The sequence below is a fragment of the Hydra viridissima genome, unplaced genomic scaffold (genome assembly GCF_058129835.1).
Source record: "Hydra viridissima isolate aposymbiotic clone 2 unplaced genomic scaffold, HvirCarnegie_v1 scaffold_8, whole genome shotgun sequence".
Lineage (NCBI taxonomy): Eukaryota > Metazoa > Cnidaria > Hydrozoa > Anthoathecata > Hydridae > Hydra > Hydra viridissima.
Window position 1 is genome coordinate 17,754,103 of NW_028324307.1, and position 17,028 is coordinate 17,771,130.

The 17,028-nt window shown below is 34.9% G+C and overlaps 1 pseudogene; it reads left to right on the top strand.

The window, feature by feature from the left end:
- LOC149885439 (uncharacterized) overlaps nt 1-17,028 on the top strand; it is a 175,183-nt pseudogene that overhangs the window by 128,829 nt on the left and 29,326 nt on the right.

Genomic DNA, 17,028 nt, shown 5'->3' on the forward strand with positions numbered 1-17,028 from the left:
TTTGGTGTTATAGCAGGTGTTAAATCTGAGACAGGTTCGTCAAGGATAGGTCTTTGCAAATGAATTGGTTTTGGAGCAATAGGAGGCTTTTGCACTGCGGAAGGAACAATCCTTACTTTTGTTGGCTTTATTGAAACTTTTGTAGGTTTTATAGAAACTTTTACAGCTGGCCGAACAAACCTAACCACAGTAGGTCTACGAAAAGCAGCAGGAGCAGAGACTACTCTAGGAGGTTGTAAAACCATTATAAGTTCTCTTTTTCTCATTTTAGAGTATCCTCTTATTTTTTGCTCTTTAGCAATTTCTTTTAATTCTTTCACCGTTTTGTTTTCCATTTTATTAACAAAAGATTTTTTTATTTATATCATTTTTCAATTTTTTTAAATTCTTATATTGAATTTAAAAACTTCTTCCTCCAGAAATCTCATATTTGTAACCATCTATTACTTTTCCATTTCTGTATTCAAAGTACTGCCAGCTATGTCCTGTCTTTTTATGAGTCTCGTAAGCAGACTTGTACTCAGTCACCTCACCAGTATCCACATGAGTTATTTTTAAATGTAAAGGATTATTTCTAATTAAACCAAGTCTAGCATATTTTGGATCAAGAGGTTTCTTTTCTTTTTTCTCATGTATTCTAGGTCTGCCAACAGGTTTCTTGTCTTTCGAGTTTTCCAAAATGACATCTTTATCAATCAGATTGTTTTCAACTGCAAGCATCATGAGAGACATTTTATTGTGTGACGTTTTGGAAACACCGTTTTCTTTTAACAAATTTTTCAAAAGTTTTCTTGTATATTTCATCTTTTTTATTTGTAAAGATTTTTTTTAAATCAAATTCGATTTTTTTAAATTTATGTCATTGATGAAAATTATTCTAAAGTTTTTATATACAATATCATTAGGATCAAGTGAATGATTTAAAATTGCGCTTTTTAGATTTCCAGAAATCTTTTTCTTCTCCTCGAAATCACAATCCAAACCAAGCACATAATTGTCAATCATTCTTAGTTTTTCTTTTTTAGGCAAGACTTTCCAAGTACTGAGATTCTCTTTGATTTTCTTTTCCATTCGTGAATATTCTGTCTCACCACTCCATACAAGTAGGTAAAGCTTGTCTCTCTCTTCGTCGTTGTACTCTTTTGGAATATTAAAATCTCCGTTTTCAGTGATGTAAACAGATTCGCGAAACACACCTGCTCTTTCAAATGCAAGAAGCTCAAGATGTCTTTTTTTATTTATATCAGTCTCTTTGATACTACATTCTAGAAAAAATGGAAAAAACTGTTTCATTTTATTCTTCTTTTAACAGATTTAAATCCTTTTTAGGTCTACCCACGGGTCGATCTTCCTTCACGTCTTTAATCAATATGACTACTAGACATTGCCGATTCTGGCGCATTGACATTTTCTTAATACCGCATTGTCATTTTTATAATTCTGCATCCCGATTTTCTGCAATCATGAATTGTGAATTCTGGCGCATTGACATTTTCTTAATACCGCATTGCCATTTTTATAATTCTGCATCCCGATTTTCTGCAATCATGAATTGTGAATTCTGGTGCATTGACATTTTTTTATATGCATTGACAGTTTTCAAGACACAATATCGATTCAGGCGCATTGACATTTTTTTATATGCATTGACAGTTTTCAAGACACAATATCGATTCAGGCGCATTGACATTTTTTTTAATACTTAATGAATTCAAGATGGCGTCGTGTTTTTAATTTTCTGCAATCATTTTTGTTGACTTACCTTTTTTGTGTCTCTGCCTCGTGTTCTGAGTTTATATTTAATCATCATGTCCGAAGAGTTGATCATAGTCCATAAATGTAAAGCACGGTTTTATAATTAAAAGGTGGGTGTAAAATTCCATCCGAGTTTCGCAAACAGATGAGAGCAAATGTCGTCGTAAAATCTTTTCTTGTCAATGGTCTTTAAAACTGAAAAATCTTCCAAGCAACATGGATGACTTCTATTTTGGAGCAGCTGAAACAAAATATACTGCGCGTTCATGAAACCCTTTCTTTTTAATTCTTTCGGCTTGTCTTTTCCGTACACTAAATCGTATAAGAAAGACAGATCCTTAAAATCTTTAATCAACTGCTCTTCCAGATATTCTATATCGTCTCGCTTACCGACGAGCACGTAATAGATATAGTTGGCATTTTCATACTGGTTCGTGTAGTTGAGTTGTTTTAAAAAGATCAGAATGTGTTCTTTGGTGATGCGAGAGTATTTTACATTGGTGTTTTCAGAATCAATTAGCAAGTTGAGCGCCTTAAATTTTTTCTCCAAATTTTCAAAGACTTCTTCAGGAATCTTGCAATTTTGTTTACCTTGATATTGTTTTATACACTCTTGAAAATGAATGATACGCGAGTAAGTGTACTTGTTCATCGAATTGGATCGGTCGTAGTATTTATACGGAACAGTTGTTTCTAACATTTCTTGCTGACCAGAACACAAGAGGCAGTATTTTTTATTGCTGTCGTCCATTTCAAACTGACTCGGATCGTCGTTGATGCAAAATTTACATTTAGTATGCAAGACTAGTTTTTGAGCAATTTTAATATCAGTCCACTGTCGTTGAGAAAGCGTTTCTTCCGCAATGGTAAAATATTGACGTTGAAGCTGGTTTTTTTCTTCGTCAAATTTAGCACGGTCTTCAAACGAAAGCTGCGTCTGTAGGATGTCTTGATATCGCTGGATGAGATGGTTTGTCTTGGCGATGAACGTTATTTTTTCAGTCTTGCGTTTATCCAATTCGTCTTTAGTCTCCATCAGATGCTTAATAGCTTCATCTGACAAGTCGTGTTTGTTTTCTAAGAGAAGAAAAATGGATTTTAAGTGCGTCATATCATCAATGTTATCCTTGTCAAACTTTTCCATAATTTTTGTGTTTAATAAGACAATGCTCATTTTTTAATGAGAGCGAGTTAATTCTTTTAATTCGTCATCGTATTTTTCTATTCTACAGTAAACGATAGTGACGTATATATTGTGAAGATGCAAATTTTATATATCTGAAAAATATATAAAATAGTTTTTTTCTTTGTACAATTTACAATAGCTTTTCATAGAATAGCACCTAAAAAGGGAATGCTATTAAAGGGTGAGTTAGGTCCGAGCAATAAGCCAGATCCAATAGATTGATAGCCTTTTCCATTTTTAACAAAGAGTCCTTCACCAATAGTAGGTTTCACCCAAGGTCTTAAAAAGACTCCTGATCCTGCAGCAGTCATTTTCATTCCACTTCCATTCTTTTTCAAGTAAACGATTCCTCTTCCTGCAATTTTATCAACCATAGCAGAGCCAGCAGAAGAGCCTACTCCTGCTAACAATCCAGTGGCGAGAGCAGGAACTACTCTTGTAGCAATAGTGCTGCCTAACATACCTAATAACGGTAGAAGAGCTCCGATGAATCCACCTTCAATGGTTGAGTTGTGTGCAAGTTGTCTTTTGCTTAATTTAAGAGTGACTCCTTTACCAGCTTCATACGCTTTTGTAATTTTGTTCAATTGCGCATGAGTAATAGCGAGAATATGTTCACCGTTCAAGTCTTGATGAGATAGCCTTATATTGACATCAGTCTTGTCTTGAATCGCTTTTTTTATTTTGTCAGATTGACTTTGTGAAATGTTTAATTTTACTTTTTGGTAACTCATTTTTTAAATAAAAGAAAAAAATTATCGTTGAACAGCGCTGCTCGTAAAAAGGTCTTGAAGCACAGAGGTTATTCTTTCTCTCACATGAAATCGGAGGATAATGTCTTCACCTCTAAAGTCGATCAAGTTACCGTTTTGATCTACAATTCTTGTTTCCATTCTTGAAATTCTGCCTACTACTATGGGAAGGTAAATCAAGTGGAAAGGTTTTTCGGTAATTTTGTAGCCTGGAGGAGTGTCAGGATGAAAAGAGTAAATGTCAGATGTTCTTTTTCCGTCATCATAAGATGCTCCGATAACATCGTTTGTGATTCTGATGATGGTCACGTCGTCTATTCTCGAAATTGCTTCAGACTCGTAATAGTCAATATAACTTGTGACTTTATCCGGATTAGTCGGATCTTCTTTTTTCTCTACATAGGTATATTCCGCTTTATTAAATCCGAGAACAGGAGCTAAACTGTTATTCACGTTGAAATCCACCCAATATTTTGTTGTAGATCCAGGTTTTCCAAATTTCAGTGTAGATCTTAAAGTCATTAGGTTTGCACCGATAACAACACCATCCTTTCTATACAAGGTTCCAACTTGTTTTTCCATTTCCTTCTGAAGATAATCATTAATCTCGCTAATTTCATACGCTCCTTCTTCGATGTAAATGGTGTAGCTGTTTGAACCGGCGTTAGGACTGTATCTGAAAACATTATTTGTCGAATTGATGTTGGTATAGCTGTGAATAGTGTCAAAGCCAACAAGAGCCATTTCATACTTTTTATTAGGATCAAATTCAATGGGGTTGTCAAACTCGGTTTGGATGACGCTGTTTCTTATGGTTGGAGTTTCTTTTTTTGCTTTTGTAAGGAGATAAAATCCGCTCATCTTTTTATATAGAGTTGGGAAAATAAAAATTGTCGAATCCGCTTCGATATTTCCCACAATCCTTTTTAGAGGATAAATCAATGACGGCGAATCCGTGAGGTTATGACCAACAATATTTACAAAACTTTTTAAACTCTTCTATCTTCATATCGCTTGAAACATGATCTTGATAAATGTGGTTTATGTTTTTAAAGTCTTGAGGAAACAAGCAAATGAAATTGGCATTTTCTCTGATGGTTTGCCTAGGCAGCATAAAATAGTTTTGAGCAAGGTAAAAGCAGTCAACGTTAGAATGTCTTCCTCGGATATAGTATTTTTCACATTTGTTTTGTTTAGTCAATTGCAAATCGTCAAAGATCATTAAATTGTTTTTGGATGAATCAAGATCTTCAGGATTAGGCACATCGTCAGCCGTTTCGAAAAATTGGCATTCCATATCCTCTGTGTTATCCCATTTTTTTGAAATTTCATTAATAACGCATTCAGGGCTTACGTTTAATTCATCAATTTTGTTTTGAATGTTAAACAAATTAAGAATAACTTCCTTTGGCAATTTCTTCTCGAACGAGTTTTTGAGTATTTTATATTCTGGCTGAAAAAGGGATTTTCCAAACACTTGCAAATGATTATAGTCTAACCACCCAGGTCTTAAAAGTAAATTGAGTAGCAACGTTGTTTTTCCACATCCTGATTTCCCAATAATGATTCCACGTATACTTTTAGGCAAAAGCTTGTTGTTTTTCCTTTTGCTTTTATTTACATTCCATGACAAATCAATCACTTCCATTTTTTTATTATGTTGAATATAAAAAAATGTATTGTGTCAAATGCAAAAGAATAACAGAAACGAACAACTTGTACCATTCTATAAGCAAAAGCAATAGAAATATGCTTAAAGGAACTTGTGCCGTCTGCGGAAGAGGCAAATGCAAGTTTGTTTCTGCGAATGAAGTCAATGGAGGAGACTTGGTGGAATCGATCAACAATTTTTCAAAAAAAATAAAGCTTCCATGGGCAAAATTTCCAGGAGAAATGCACATTCCAGGAATGAATTTTGCAGGACCTGGCACAAACTTGGACAAAAGACTCACATCCACAGACATGTATCAAGATTGGAGTAAACCGGTGGATAGAGTAGACAATGCAGCATACCACCACGATTTAGCTTACAAATATTTAAACGATGTTAAAAGCAGAAATGTAGCAGATCAAATGATGCTTGAAGAAATGAACTCCATTCCAAACCCCACTCAAAAAGAGATTAACGAAAGAAAACTGATCACTCCCATCATCAAAGCCAAAGCTAAATTTGGATTAGGTTTTAAAAAAAAGCACCGGAGAACCTGAAATGGACGGATCAGCTTGCAATGAATAATGAAGAAGTGATCTAAAAAATCGTAGATTTTCATTATTCTGAAAAACGAGTTAAATAATTTTCTTTTCTATATAAAAGAAATGAGTTTTATTACAATTGAAAATTTTGATGAGAGTAAATTATCAGTTGGAGAAATTTACGCAGCAACCAAACCAGTAGCCTATCAAAAATTACCGATAAAATATTCTTATTCAAATGGAGACGGTCCTCTTGTATTACGAACACCTATATTATTTTCGTATGGTGTATGCGAGAATAAAGATCCAGCAACACAAAAATTGACTGGCTATTCCATGTCCTTCGTTTGCTTTGATGCTAAGAAAGGAAAGACAGAACAAGAAGAAAAGTTTATTAGCACAATGGAAAAGATTACTTTGTTCATTAGAAGTGAAGTAGATAAATTGTCAGCCAAACTTAAAAAGGGAGGAAGAAAAAAGCAAATTAATTCAGACGAATTGACTATTTTAAAATATAAAGCTGACCATGCTGATGCAGCACCAGTGTTTTATGCTAAAATGTATATAACTAAAGGATCTAAAAATGAAGACGAAATATTCATTACTTCTGTATTTCATAGAAAGAAAACAGATCTTGATACACAAAATAGAGTCAAAGGGGAACGTGGTAATAAAAATTTGGTTAGATCTTCTGGACATGATTTTATCAATCAAAGATGTTATGCTATTGGAGGGCTTAGAATTGAGGGGGTGTATATCGGTCCTTCGATTGTGTCTATTCAAGTTAAACTGGTCGAAGCCGTCATCGTAAAAAATGCATCTTTACCTCATAGCATCATGATGTGTGAAGACATGAATTTAGAGGTGAAAGAAGATGAAATAGAGCAGGATGATGAAATGTAAAAAAAACCCTTTTTAAAATTTTTCTGAATTTTAAAAAAATGATCAACGTTGAAGGAATTGTACTACCGAATAAACCTCTCACCAACTTTCAATTAATAGATGCTGTGAAAAAGCTCAAAATTAAAAACTTTAGAGGTGTTTTTGTGAGGGATGAATTGCCTAAAAAGCCAAGAGTAAAAGAATGTGGAATTACCAACACGGGAGATTCCAGCACAGATGGATTTCATTGGGTCTGTTGGTATAAAGATGGAGACAAAAAATACAGCTTTGACTCTTATGCCCAGCCTCCTCTCGTCGAGCTCGTTGACTATTTGAAAAGCTCTGTCTTTTACAACAGCGAAAGAGTGCAGTTTGGTAACACGTCTTATTGTGGACACTTGTGTCTTTACGTCTTGAAAAAATTACAGGAAGGAGATGACTTTCAAAGTGTTGTTAACACACTTTGGTGAAAAAAAAAGTCGTGACTATATAAAATGATTGACAAATTTGGAAGAACTGAATTAGGAAGGTATTTTTATGATCCTTCCTCATCAACAACCATAACAGGTGATCTCTATGTCAGGACAGATGGAAACAGCACCATCACTGCAGATTTGGATTACAACTCTCATAAAATCATCAATTTAGGTGAACCGACTAACGCACACGATGCTGCTACGAAAAACTATGTAGATACGCATTCGTCAGGAGGAGGATCATCGATTGGAACTGCAGACTTGGATTTGAATTTTCACAAAGCGATCAATTTGAACGAACCTACTAATTCGCATGACGCCGCGACAAAAAATTATGTTGACGTCAGCTCGAGCATGAATGTGAAAGTAGATGGATCAAGCACGATCACTGGAGCCTTGGATTTAAATAGCCACAAATTGATCAACGTTTCCGATCCTACCGCTTTAAAAGACGCTGCAACAAAAGGGTATGTAGACACCAAAGTCTCTTACAACGCTATTTCATACACCGACATTAACATGACGTCGCACAAATTAACCAATTTAGCAGAACCTACATCAGCTTCAGATTCAGCTACGAAAAATTATGTAGACACGCATGCTTCAGGTGGAACAACTGTAGGTGTAGCAGATTTGGATTTGAATTCACACAAATTGATCAACGTGACTGATCCAACCAACTCACAGGATGGATCAACAAAGAATTATGTAGACTTGTTGTTGCAAAATCGAGTTTGACCAGTGTCGTTCCAGGATCCAGTTTTACCAGTTTAGGCTTAAAGTCTCAGACAGTGGCAGCGTTAACCACTTCTCCTGTGTTTGCGTTTTCTGGAAAATCCGGAGTGCTGAGAAGATTGTGGCTGGCTTTATACAGCACCCCTGGTACGAATATTCCAGGTCAAGTTTTTATTCGAATCTTTACTGACGGAGAAATCAATGTAGGGAATTATGCAGAAACAACGGAAGGAATTGGAGTGGATCAAACAGGACTTGCCACTGATTTGCTTTTTTCTCCTTTAGGAGGAGCTTTTTACGCCAACTCTTTGCAGGGATGCAACATGTATAACACCACTTCCTTGGGAGGATATTTCACATTGGACATGCCTTTCAGAAACGACATCTCCATTCAACTGGTCAACAGAAATGCTACTGCCATCACTTACTGGATTCAACCGTTCATTTCCACACTTGCTTCTATTCCTGCTAGCATTCCTCTTTACAAGCTGTACTGCAGAACGTTTCGATATATGAATACCACTTACGGCAACGAATACGTTTTGATGAACACCAACGGAAAAGGAAATGGTGTGTCGTTGAAATACATCAGGATGCACGTCATCGGCTCTTCTGGAAACTGGTGGGAATCAAGAGTCCGAATGTACGATGGAAATCTACCTCCAGGTAACGGTACTGTACTCACTCCTTGGACACCATACAACACCAACAATTACACGTATTTTCCGGGATATGACGGTGACAGCACATGCATCTTTTCCTCTTCTGGATTAGAAGATTTTTATTTGTGGTCCTGGAACGGCTCAAATTTAACTTCCTTCAACAACAAATCGACTGGACTTTTGTACCAATCCACTTCATCCATCGGTTCCGCCACCACCATCTCTTTTTACAGAAATTTCGGAGAAGCAGATTCTATGCCTACGGTTGCAGCTGGTAGAAGACTCGTTGTCACGCTCAACTCTGGTGATGCTCAAGTCGGTCAATCCGGAAGCTTTTACCTTCTTCTAGGACAAGCCTATTATTACGCATAAAAATCACTAGTGATTTCCATGAATCCGCAAATGGATATAATGTACAGATGAAAGAAAAAATTGAAAATGACTTAAATAAATTTCTTTTCATATAAAAAATAACAATGAGTATGTCAGATAATGAATTTTTAGAAGACGATTCTGATGCTGAGGATAGACCTTACAATTGGCATATGTTGGTTGACCCTGAAGATGATGATCCAGAGGATATACCTAACAATAATATTGAAGCGAGTGCAAACAGACTTATATTAGTTAACCCTGAAGATGATGATCCAGAGGATATACCTTACAATGAATTACCGAGGGAAGAGAGACGAGAAACAATAATTAGACGTACCCAAGGAGGAAATTATGAAACGAGAGCAAACAGAATACGTGATGAGAGAGAAAGAAATCAAGAACATGATATTATCGAACGACGACGAATAATTGAACGTCCTCCGTCTGAAATAATTATAACAGAGCCTACTGAACCTGGTGGAAAAATTAAAGTTAAACTTATTATAAGGAGACCGTCTGTAGTTGAAATTACATTAGAAGAAAAATTAACTCTTAAAAAACAAAAACGATATGAAATAATTGAAAGAGGACCAACAATAATATTTAATGGACGCAGACAATAATCATTTTATTCTTTATATGTGAGGAATAAAATGATGTATTATAAAAATTAATTTTTTTGTGATAATAAAAATGGAGAATCATGTGCATAAAAAAAATTTTTTTAATAACGATCGAAAGGCTCGTCATAAATCATATCTTTTTTTCGACAAGTATTTGAAGCATCCTCCTGTAAAAGTGGGAAGTAAGTATGAAATATTTACTCAAAAAGACATCACATTAAATAAACTGAGTCATCAGAAAATAACTTTTATGTTTGGAATAAAGCTTAAAAGCGGATTAGCTTTAGTGAATTTGAGGGAAAGCCTAAAATCAAAACTGGATTATTTCAGTCACAGCATCATACTATCAGAGTCGGTGGATAATGTGATCATGGAAATTTACAATAACAGCAAGTCAGATGTCATTATTAAAAAAGGGGAAAGTTTATGCTTTGTCAATTTCATTAATGAGTGAAAAAAAAAATTTTTTTCGTTTAATATAAAATGGAATACAATCACGATGCTAAATCTAACGCAAAAGCGCATGGACTTTATCCAGTTCTTCCATCAGCTCCTGTAGATGAAGGAGGACATGTTTATAGGCTTCAAAAAATAAGCGAAGTCCAAAAAGAGATGGACAACGAGAGGAAAAAGAGAGTGCATCTCAGCAAAAAGTATCATCGCGCTTTCAGAATCATTTCTTTTGTAGACTCTACGTTGCAAGCAGGTGGTCTTGCACTTGGAGTTGTTGGAATTGGAACTTTGAGCACCATCGCTGCTGCTCCTATTGCGATTGCGTGTGAAGGTGCGGCTATTGGAATGGGGTTTTTATCCATTGTAGGAGGACAAGTCAACAAAAAACTGACATTAAAAGCGGAGAAGCATGAAAAGATTAAAGTGTTGGCCGAGTCGAAATTGAACACCATCAACAGTCACATTTCAAAGGCATTAGTAGACAACATTGTGAGCGATTCAGAGTATGAATTGATTTTAGACGAGCTTCAAAAGTTTAAGAGTCTGATGAAAGAAATAAGAACTAAAACAAAAATCAACATTGACGAGATAACTAAAGAGTCGTTGATCCAAAAAGGAAGAGAAGATGCAATAAAAGCGTTCAACAACATGTTTAAAAAATCATAGATTTTCCACGGATCTAAGAAAAATTAATTTAAAAAAACATAGATAAGTTTACGTTTAAGTTTTTTCTTGCGTTTTAAAAAATGTCCTTTTTTAAAATACTAGACCCTAACAAGAGGGATGAACTGGTGAAAGAATTTGTTGAAAGAAGAAAAAGAATCTATCAAGATAGTTTGAATGAGAATATTTATGATGCTAATCTTCAGACTGATTTGAGCAAGCTTTACAAGCCTCTGATTGAAAGCAATGAAAAGATGATCAAGAGCATCGAAGAAAGACGCAATGAACAAGCACCTCCAAGTTTTGATGAGACAAATCATTTAGGAGACATTTCATCCGTCTATTTAAATAAGTATAATAAGCGATTCGTAAACGATGTTAAAAGAAATTTCGAACTTAGTAAAATTAGTGATAAATTATACTTTGGAAAAATGGAGGTGGAGGTGGATGGAAATGATATCATTGTTGGAGGAGAAAGGTATAAAGGAACAAAAGGCCTTTGGGAGCTTATGACAGAATCTAAAGCTCCAAACGAATTAATGAGCAATGTTACCGATGAAGATTTGGAAAATTATGAAAAAATTATTTTCAACTCTGGTGCTATTTTTTCTAATGCAAATCCAAACAAGCCAAAAGCCTCCAGAAGCGAAAAATATCGGAAAATTATAGGTCCTTTTTGGGATAAATTTAAAAGTGAAACTAAAGTCAAAAAAGGAAATGGTGTGATTATTCTTCCAAGCGATCCAAATGCTCTTGTGGAAAATCTCAACTTGAGTATCGCTGCATGGCATGCTGGAAATAAAGAGTCGAGAAATGTAGCTGTTTCCATTTGCGATGAGCTGTTGAGGCAGAATAGGATTAATAAAGACGAGTACAAGGCTATGATGGCGTATATCGATATGAAATAAAAAAAATCTTTGGAAATAAAAAAATGATCGTTTATAGAAATAGATATGTTAAGAAGCATATTGTAGGTGGAAGTGGAATAATAGACACGCTTAAGAATTTCTTGAGAAGAGCGGCATCTTCAAGCGCTTCAAGAGCGGCATCTACTTTGGCTAATAAAATTGCAAAAACTGAACTGGGAAGAGAAGCCATCATGGCTACTAAATCTGCAGGAAAAGAGCTGGCTTCTGCAGCTATTTCCACTGCTAAAGACGTAGCTATTGATAAAGGTAAAAAGACCATTGAAAAATTGTATGCCAAGACTGGAACTCCAAAGCCAGCTGCAAAGAATGATCTCAGTCTTAAAAGCAAAGAAATTATTTCGAGCATTGTTAACAAAGCAGCAGCAGCAGAAGCACCGGTTATGAACGAATATTCTATGTTTGGATCAGGATTGTCGAAGAACAACGCGATTAGAATACAAGACTTGGTAAAAAAGGGAAATGGACTTTTGATTGCATGAGGATGCAAAAATTTTTTTCTTTGATGTATAAAAATGGCAAATTCCGATGTTTTAAATTTTACAGAAGAGATTATGGTGGATGAAGAAATTGAGAGATTTGAGTTTCACGAATACGAGCCCGTGAATAAAAATATAAATGTGGATGGAGAAATAAGGATCAATATTGAGCAGCAAGATTTGTTCACGCTTCCATCTGAGGCATACATTTTGGTTGAAGGAAGACTTTTAAAAGCGGATGGAACTTCTTACGCTGATACAGATGTTGTTACTTTGGTTAACAATGGTTTCATGTACATGTTCAGCCAGATTTCTTATCATTTGTCGAATAACGAGGTGGAGACCATTTACGAACCTGGACAAGCTACCACCATGATTGTATACCTCAAATATCCAGTAGAGTTCCAAGTGTCTGAAGGAATGAATCAGCTGTGGCAAAGAGACACGACAGCTTTAGCAGATCTTGTCAACAACACTGGATTTAAGCAAAGACAAGACTACATCATTGCAAAAAGTGAAGAAAAAGGAACGTTTTCGTTTTGCATTCCTTTAAAGCACATTTTTGGATTTTGTGATGATTACGATAAAGTGCTCTATGGATTTAAGCATACAATTGCTCTTGTGAGAAAGAGCGATAGTGATGCTATTTTTAGAACAGCTGCAACAGCTGCAGGAAAACTGGATTTGACTAAACTGTCTTTGTTTATGCCTCATGTCACACCATCTGTAGCGGCTAGCAACAATCTTTACAAAATCATTGAATCAAAAGTAAATGTTCCAATTTCGTTCAGATCTAGACAATGCGACACCATCGCTGTTCCTGTATCCAATAACTTTAGTTGGAGATTAAGCGCAAGATCAGCTAGCGAAAGACCAAGGTATGTCATTGTTGGATTCCAAACCAATAAATCTGGAAGTCAAGAACTAAATCCTGCAGTCTTTGATCACTGCGACTTGAAGAACATATATGTCACTTTAAACAGTGAAAGATATCCTGCTGTTGATTACAATTTGGACTTTAACAACCAAAAATACTCAAGAGCTTATAAGGACGCTTCTAAATTTGACAATAGACTTTATGGAGTAAACGATATTATATGTCAACCTAATATATCTGCCTTAAACTATAGATACATTTGCCCTCTGTTTGTTTTTGATGTGAGCAAACAGGCTGAGAGACTAAAAACTTCAGTGGTAGATGTGCAAATAAAAGCTACATTTAATACGAACGTTCCTGCAAACACCCAGGCTTTTGCTGTTCTCATTTCTGATAAATTGCTTAGATTTGGATCAGATGGAAGCAGATTTAATTTTGTTTATTGAAAGGACTCAAAAAATAATATTTTTAAAATAAAAAATGAGATATACGAAAAAGGATTTGAAAAAATTGCTGAAAGAAAACGGAATTTCCAAAACGTCAAACAATAAAATGTCATTATTAATGCTTGCGATTGAAAACAACTTGATTGATAAAAACATATTGATTAAAGACGTGAAGGAAGATCGACCCGTGGGTAGACCTAAAAAGGATTTAAATCTGTTAAAAGAAGAATAAAATGAAACAGTTTTTTCCATTTTTTCTAGAATGTAGTATCAAAGAGACTGATATAAATAAAAAAAGACATCTTGAGCTTCTTGCATTTGAAAGAGCAGGTGTGTTTCGCGAATCTGTTTACATCACTGAAAACGGAGATTTTAATATTCCAAAAGAGTACAACGACGAAGAGAGAGACAAGCTTTACCTACTTGTATGGAGTGGTGAGACAGAATATTCACGAATGGAAAAGAAAATCAAAGAGAATCTCAGTACTTGGAAAGTCTTGCCTAAAAAAGAAAAACTAAGAATGATTGACAATTATGTGCTTGGTTTGGATTGTGATTTCGAGGAGAAGAAAAAGATTTCTGGAAATCTAAAAAGCGCAATTTTAAATCATTCACTTGATCCTAATGATATTGTATATAAAAACTTTAGAATAATTTTCATCAATGACATAAATTTAAAAAAATCGAATTTGATTTAAAAAAAATCTTTACAAATAAAAAAGATGAAATATACAAGAAAACTTTTGAAAAATTTGTTAAAAGAAAACGGTGTTTCCAAAACGTCACACAATAAAATGTCTCTCATGATGCTTGCAGTTGAAAACAATCTGATTGATAAAGATGTCATTTTGGAAAACTCGAAAGACAAGAAACCTGTTGGCAGACCTAGAATACATGAGAAAAAAGAAAAGAAACCTCTTGATCCAAAATATGCTAGACTTGGTTTAATTAGAAATAATCCTTTACATTTAAAAATAACTCATGTGGATACTGGTGAGGTGACTGAGTACAAGTCTGCTTACGAGACTCATAAAAAGACAGGACATAGCTGGCAGTACTTTGAATACAGAAATGGAAAAGTAATAGATGGTTACAAATATGAGATTTCTGGAGGAAGAAGTTTTTAAATTCAATATAAGAATTTAAAAAAATTGAAAAATGATATAAATAAAAAAATCTTTTGTTAATAAAATGGAAAACAAAACGGTGAAAGAATTAAAAGAAATTGCTAAAGAGCAAAAAATAAGAGGATACTCTAAAATGAGAAAAAGAGAACTTATAATGGTTTTACAACCTCCTAGAGTAGTCTCTGCTCCTGCTGCTTTTCGTAGACCTACTGTGGTTAGGTTTGTTCGGCCAGCTGTAAAAGTTTCTATAAAACCTACAAAAGTTTCAATAAAGCCAACAAAAGTAAGGATTGTTCCTTCCGCAGTGCAAAAGCCTCCTATTGCTCCAAAACCAATTCATTTGCAAAGACCTATCCTTGACGAACCTGTCTCAGATTTAACACCTGCTATAACACCAAAACCAGTCATTCCACCTAGACCTTCATTTTTTTCAAGTCTGAAGGCAACTACAAAAAGTGTGGCGTCCTATGTTAAAACTAAGTTAAATGATGTTAAAGAATGGGTGGAGCCTTACGTTCCCGAAGTAGTCAAGAATCAGGTAAGCAAAGCAGTGAACAAAATCGATGAAAAGATAAAGTCTATCAAATCGCTTGTATCAAAAACAGAGTATAAACAACCTGCTGTAAAACAACCTGTGGTAAAACCAATTAAAGTAAAGTTTAAAATGACTGAACATTCGGCAGAGGGTTCTGTAAGACAATTTTCTTATAGACCTTCTTCTCGATACCAAGACCTTGCATCCTTTTTTAATTTGGTGAGAGAGTCTGTCATTCAAACCATGGAAGGGGAAAGAAACACCAGAGTAAGAATTATTTTAACGTGTAAAATGAAATCTGTAAGCATGATGACTGGTGAAGAAGTGACTCGAGAAGCAAGCTTTTCATCAAGATCAGAGATTGTTCTAGCAACTACAAATGTAAGAGAGCTCATGGGTGAAATGGAAGGAAAAGTCTTGGAAAGTAGTGTCAAATACAATGCTTTAGGATCTAATTGCACTATATCTAAGATTTTAAGAATGGACATTAACTTTACTGATTACGAGCCTATCAGCGGTTCTTCCTATATTGAGCTGTCTAAAGAGCTGAAAGACAAAAAGGCAATCATCAACATGGAAAACAAGGACGATCAATGCTTTAAATGGTCAGTCACTCGAGCGTTGAATTTAAAAAATAGAGACAACGAAAGAATTGATAAAGACTTGGTTCTAAAATCAGAAGAACTGAATTGGGAAGGAATGGAGTTTCCTGTCAAGCTTAATAAAATCAACAAGTTTGAAAAGAATAACCCAGCGATTAGCATTAACGTCTTTGGATACGAAAATAAAAAACTTTACCCTTTGCAAATATCTGACTTTGTAGATCGAAAGCACTGTGTTGATTTGTTGTTTATTTCAAACGAAGACACTGACCATTACTGTCTCATTAAAAGTTTGAGTCGCTTATTGTCAACACAAACATCAAATCATCAGCACAAAATGTATTATTGCAGAAATTGCTTACAAGGTTATGACCAGGAAGAAAAGCTTCAACAGCATCAACCTTATTGCTATGACAACGATGCAGTAAGAATCGAACTTCCTAAAGAAAGAACGACCGTTCATTTTAAAAACTATAACAAGTCTATGAGAGTTCCATACGTTGTCTATGCAGACTTTGAAAGTTTCATCCAACCTCTTAACACTTGCACACCGAATTCGAAAGAGTCGTACACCAGACAATATCAAAAGCACGTTCCAAGCTCCTTCTGCTATTATATCAAATGCTTTGACGATAGCCTTTACAAAGGAGAACCAGTCATGTACACAGCTGAAAGCGAAGAGGATGACGTAGCTCAAAAGTTTATAACCATGCTTGAAGCTGACCTTATAAAGATTCTCGACAAGATTGATATAGTAAAAAAGAAAGTGGTAACGGATGAGGATGAAAAGAATTTTGAGACTGCAACTCTATGTCATATTTGTGAATCAGATCTTAACAGTGACAAAGTGTGGGATCACTGCCATTTAACTGGAAAGTATCGAGGAGCTGCTCATAACAAATGCAACTTGAATTATAAACTTCCAAAATTCATACCCATCATTTTCCATAATTTGTCCGGTTATGACAGTCATTTGTTCATCAAGAAATTAGGTGGAAAGCTCAATTGCATACCCAACAATGAAGAAAAATATATCAGTTTCTCGAAAAAAATCAAAGTAAGAGAATTTATTAATAAGAAAGGTAAACTTCAGGAAGTATGGAAAGAGCTAAGGTTTATCGACAGCTACAGATTCATGAGTTTCAAGTTAGAAGATCTAGCTAAAAATCTAAACAACAACCAATGCAAAAACGTTGCTCAATATTACTCTGGAGAAAAGTTTGATTTATTAAGAAAAAAAGGTATTTACCCTTATGACTGGGTGGACTCGATTGAAAAGTT